This window comes from Crinia signifera, chromosome 9, assembly GCF_055691185.1.
Source record: "Crinia signifera chromosome 9, ASM5569118v1, whole genome shotgun sequence".
Lineage (NCBI taxonomy): Eukaryota > Metazoa > Chordata > Amphibia > Anura > Myobatrachidae > Crinia > Crinia signifera.
In genome coordinates, this window is record NC_139225.1 from 155568952 (window position 1) to 155574951 (window position 6000).

The window sequence follows — 6000 nt, forward strand, 5'->3', positions numbered from 1 at the left end:
GGACGCTGATTGGCTGAATTCTCTCAGCCAATCAGCGTTCGGCAAGTCTTTTAAAAATCAGCAGCACTTCCCGCCACCAGGCAAATAGCATAGCTTGCTACAAGTGAAAGCCGCCGTGGCGCTGCCCGTCCACGGACCCCGCTGCCCATCCCCCAGCTTCCCAGACAAGAACCCCCGCTGCCCATACCAGAACCCCCACTGCCCAGACCGGAACCCCCACTGCCCAGCCTGGTACCCCCACTGCCCAGACCGGAACCCCTGCTGTCCCTCCCCGGACCCTGCTGCCCAACCCCGAACCCCGTGGCACAACAGAGGTATGTGGACGCAGGGTTCGCTCAGCCTCCGGCGCCAGGTACAAGGCAGTCATTTGGTGTGTCGCCGTCGTCCCCCCCCCTCCAAGTCAGGGGAAGGGGGGGGGGGGGCCTCGACCAAATGACTGCCTTGCCCCAGGTGTCGGAAACCCTAGTTTCGGCCCTGCATTAGCCAAATCAATATGGACACCAGAAAAAAACACATTAATTTTTAAATTAGGGCAACTACAGAAATATTACTCTCAAAAAGTCTTACCCTAATAAGCAGTGTTTAATCTGGTGATATATTAAGTACATTTTTTACCATGGACTTGGTACTAACAACGTGACTATTTTCATGGTACCCCACCAGGGTTACATTTCTAAATGAAATTTCCCAAAACTGGCTTTGAGGTGCACACCACCGGATCCAGAGGTACTTTGTTGCTGAATTTGGTGGCCACATGTCCAAACAATGCGACAGACATGCAGGCAGGCGCACACACACACGCGCACACACACACTCTTTAACTTATTTATAGATTTATTACCAGTTATTTTATAGCGCACACATATTCCACAGGGTTGGGATCATTTGGTCTACATCATGATGGTCAGTCATTAGTTCAACACCATTAGGTCGACATTGAAAAAAGGTCAACATGGGTCTAGGTCGACATGGTTCTAGGTCGAAAGGTCATTAGTTCGACAGGTCATTAGTTCGACAATGTGTAGGTCGAAAGGCAAAAGGTCGACATGGTTTTTTCACAGTTTTTTTTACCTGAATGTCAACACAGTCGACATGGACACAGTTGAAAGTGCACTGCATCCTCTCACATCGCTCCCTGCGCTTGCAATGCATCGGGCACGGTGCCTCGCTACGCTGGGCACACTATTTTATTTTCCCGCCACGCCCTAGCGGATGGTAGGGCATGAAATACCGCCTGTCGGCACATGTCAGTTTGACTGTCGACCTATACACGGTCGAACTAATGACCTGTCGAACTAACGACCTTTCCACCTAGAACCATGTTGACCTTTTCCTATGTCGACTTAGACCCATGTCGACCTTTTTCCATGAACCATCAGGCTGTAGACCAAATGACCGCATCCCTATTCCACAGCGCTGTAAAGAGACTATTTGAACACTCACATCAGTCCCTGTCCCAGTGGAGCTTACAATCTATATTCCCTACCACATGTACACGCACACACAGACATTCTAGGGGTAATATTGTTGGGAGCCAATTAACCTACCAGTACATTTTTGGATTGTGGCAGAAAACCGGAGTACCCAGAGGAAACCCACGCAAGCATGGGGAGAATATACAAACTCCACACAGTTAGGGCCATGGTGGGAATGGAACCCATGAACCCAGCGTGATGAGGCAGTAATGATAACCATTACATTGATCCACCTCCGATAACTGGGTATAACCACACTTTGCCCCAGAACTGACCCATGAAGATTTGTTGCAATCTAGCAGTTATGGCAGACATCACTGGAGTCCATCAGGGATTCCAAGACATGGATATCTGTAAATCCTGGCCTTGAGGCCCTAGTGTGGGAAGGGAACCAATGGTATATACACAGATCTCATCTTCATGCACCTGGAAACAGCTTGGTACCTAAGCTTGATGGAGACCAATGCCAGCCCATTACCAACAACTCTAGGTATACAAATTCCTCTGCCAATGGCAAACACGGCCTACCATGAATGGCATGTCACTGACCCCAAATAGGGTAGAATCAGAGTCTATTGGCCAGGAGAGTCTCTAGACTTACAACAAGACTGGAGGAGAATATGTTGTTGTTTGGATGGTCACCAATAGAGGCTGTCCAACAGCAGCAATTCAATTGTGCGACCATATGGGTGCCAACATTTCTGTGCAAGAATTTCCCCTTTTGGGCACCTTCAATACACTCTTCACATCTTGGTCTGGACTGAAGTCGAGTTTTGGGCGCAGCTGAATTACTCCCATGAGCGGCCATTTTTTTTTGGAGTACCCAAAAAACAATTGCAATCACCTCCAGTGATCCTGTTTTTTCCCGCCGAACAGTAAAACTGATAACAACAATAACTTGGAGGGGGTTGAAAATTCCAAAAAGGCAAGAGACCATTTGCACCGTGAGTCCTGTTGGAGAAAGTGCGCTATATAAATTAAACTTACTAACTTACTTTTGAAAACTATCAGGCAGATTACAGCATGACGCGCCTTGTTTCTAAAAAACATTATTATATTTTAGGTTTTGACAGTATTGATAGTAACATTGCAGCCTGCAAAGCGAGATTTCTTGTTTGCAAATATCTTTTCACCGGAATATTCTTCTTCTTATGCAGCACAGTATACATGACTAATGTGATGCCAATACAAGACATTCCAAATGCAATTCAACCTTGTGTATATTCATCCCTAAATATAGAAGTATGTTTTTGATGTAGTAAATGTTATATTATGGTGAACACTGGTCTGTTAGCATCTTGTAGGCACTACCGTTATTTATTGGATGTGCTGCTTTCCATACTATTGTAGCATTAGCCAGGGCCGTAACTGGGGGGGGCTCACATACACCGAGTGCTGCATGGGGGGGGGGGGGGGCGCTGTCGGGGACGGGCAGTGGGGGTCTGGGGGATGGGCGTAGCGGCAGCTGGAAGCAAGCTATGCTGTTTGCCTGGCGGGAAGCAGATTTTTGAAAGACTTGCTGGACGCTGATTGGCTGAATTCTCTCAGCCAATCAGCATTCGGCAAGTCTTTTAAAAATCAGCAGCACTTCCCGCCACCAGGCAAATAGCATAGCTTGCTACAAGTGAAAGCCGCCGTGGCGCTGCCCGTCCACGGACCCCGCTGCCCATCCCCCAGCTTCCCAGACAAGAACCCCCGCTGCCCATACCAGAACCCCCACTGCCCAGACCGGAACCCCCACTGCCCAGACCGGAACCCCCACTGCCCAGCCTGGTACCCCCACTGCCCAGACCGGAACCCCTGCTATCCCTCCCCGGACCCTGCTACCCAACCCCGGACCCCGTGGCACAACAGAGGTATGTGGACGCAGGGTTCGCTCAGCCTCCGGCGCCAGGGAAGAGGCAGTCATTTGGTGTGTCGCCGTCGTCCCCCCCTCCTCCAAGTCAGGGGACCAAATGACTGCCTTGCCCCAGGTGCTGGAAACCCTAGTTTCGGCCCTGCATTAGCCAAATCAATATGGACACCAGGAAAAAAAAAACACATTTGTTTTTAAATTAGGGCAACTACAGAAATATTACTATCAAAAAGTCTTACCCTAAATCACAAATAACTTGCAGAACAGCAGGAGCACGCTATAGATAAGTGCACACCAGCACAGATCAGATGACCTGTGTGTGATCCTGTGCTGCTGTCTCTCCTGTCAGGGGTTCACACATGGGGTCGGGGATGGGGATAAGGAGAGTCGCCAACAGAAACTCCTGAGCAGCTACAGCAAATCGCTCTCCTTGCAAAGAAACTCCCTAGTGGCATCCCTGGCAGAACCTGAAGAATCCGGGAGATCAGGAGTACGGTGCAGGGCAGCAGGAGATTTATGGCAAAACAGGAGCCTCCTGCGGGAAGCGGGGAGGGGAGGAAACTATGCAGTAGAAGTCACCTCATAATCATATAAAGATTTATCAACCACACAACGTAACTCTTCAAAATGCAGGCTATACGAAGTGGACACACCTTATTTTTTAACCCTTGCTCTGTAATGTATTCTGACACAACCTAGTATAGTTTAAATCCAACCAAGCATATACATGGTCTTCAGTCTTCCTTAAATTCCTTAGAGTGCAGACATTAGAATAAATTACTGAAGAGTAGCAGGTTAGGTCTGCAAAACCTCCGATGAGGGAGAAAGAGGGGGGAGACTGTGCAGTTGCTCTAGTTTTGCATAACTTCACTGAACTTGTAACAAAACTATATTTCAGGTCTTATTATCCTGAGCAAACAAAGCATTTGATAAATGGCTAACCTTTGCATTTGTGCTTACTTCTTCTGTACGCGGGTAAGCTATGGCACACTGGAACAGAGAGGATTAAACACACATCTGGACCAACCATAAGGCGCCGCGCATCGCAGCCGCGGTTTCTTGCAGCCGAAGAAAAACAGGTCAGGGCATAAAACACAAAAAGAATCTTCAGAGACCTCTTGGCAAATCATTATTCAAAGTGGATTACAAATGGGCTACGGAGCCTTATCAATCCAAGACACAACCAGCGAGTCTTCCCCGACCTCTTTCTGCAAACTCTGAATTGTGGCTTGGACAAGAAAACCTTCACGGAAAGTCTGATGTAGCATTACAATATGGATAATTATATATATATATATATACTAGGTGATTCATCGCGCCCTACGGGCGCTCTTCACACCGTCGTAAGGGGCTGCGCCCCCTTAATTTGTGAACGTTTGTATATGAGAAATATGGTTAGAATTGTATGAAAGATGCCCTGTATTGCAACTTAGGTGTCCGCGAATCGCGGGAGGGGGGGTCGCGGAGGGTGCCGCGAATTGCAGGAGGGGGGGTCGCGGGGGGTACCGCGAATTGCAGGAGGGGGGGTTGTGGGGGGGTGGATGCTGCAAATCGCGGGAGGGGAGGGATTGCAGAGAATCGCGGGAGGGGGGTCGGGGGGTGGGTTGCCGCAAAACGCGGGAGGGGGGTTACGGGGGCGGGGGTTGCGGCGAATCATGGTAGGGGGGGTCGTGGGGGATGTGCCGTGAATCACGGGAGGGGGGGTCACGGGGTGGGGTGCCGAGAATCGCGGGGGTGTGTGTGTGTGCCGTGAATCGCGGGAGTGGGGGTTGCGGGGGGGTGGGGGGGTGTGACGCGAATCGCCACAAGAAAAAATCAACACAGAAAGGTCAACACATGTAAATGTTGACATAAGTGTGGCACTTCATTGGTGTCCATGTCGACACATGAGAATGAATATGAAAACATTCAAAAAATGAAAAAAAAAACTTCAAAAACTCATGTCAACCTTTTTCATTGTTGACCATAGCCATGTCAGTGTTTTCCATGTGCAATTTAATTCTGGAGCTGCCGCGAATCACGGGGGGTGCAGCGAATTGCGGGAGGGGGGGGGTCGCGGGGTTGGGTGCCGCGAATCGCGGGAGGGCGGGGTTCACAGGGGTTCCGGTGGGGTGTTGCCGCGAATTGCGGGAGGTGGGGGGTCACGGGGGGTGCCGCGAATCGCGGGAGGGGGGTTTGCGGGGGGGGGGGTGTGACGCGAATCGCCACAAGAAAAACTCAACACAGAAAGGTCAACACATGTAAATGTTGACATAAGTGTGCCACTTCATTGGTGTCCATGTTGACACATGACAATGAATATGAAAACATTCAAAAAATGAAATAAATCTTCAAAAACTCATGTCAACCTTTTTCATTGTCGACCATAGCCGTGCCAGTGTTTTGCATGTGCCATTTAATCCTGGGGCTGCCGCGAATCGCGGGGGGTGCCGCGATTTGCGGGAGGGGGGGGGTTGCGGGGGGTGGGTGCCGCGAATCGCGGGAGAGCGGGGTTCATGGGGGTTCCGGTGGGGGGTTGCCGCGAATTGCCGGAGGGGGGGCTGCGGGGGGTGTGACGCGAATTGCCACTGTCTGTGGGCTCACTGGGCTGGTTCTCTGTCACATACCTCCCAACATGACCCTCTCCAGGAGGGACACAATGCTCTGTTTCTAGACTTCCCCTTAATGTAT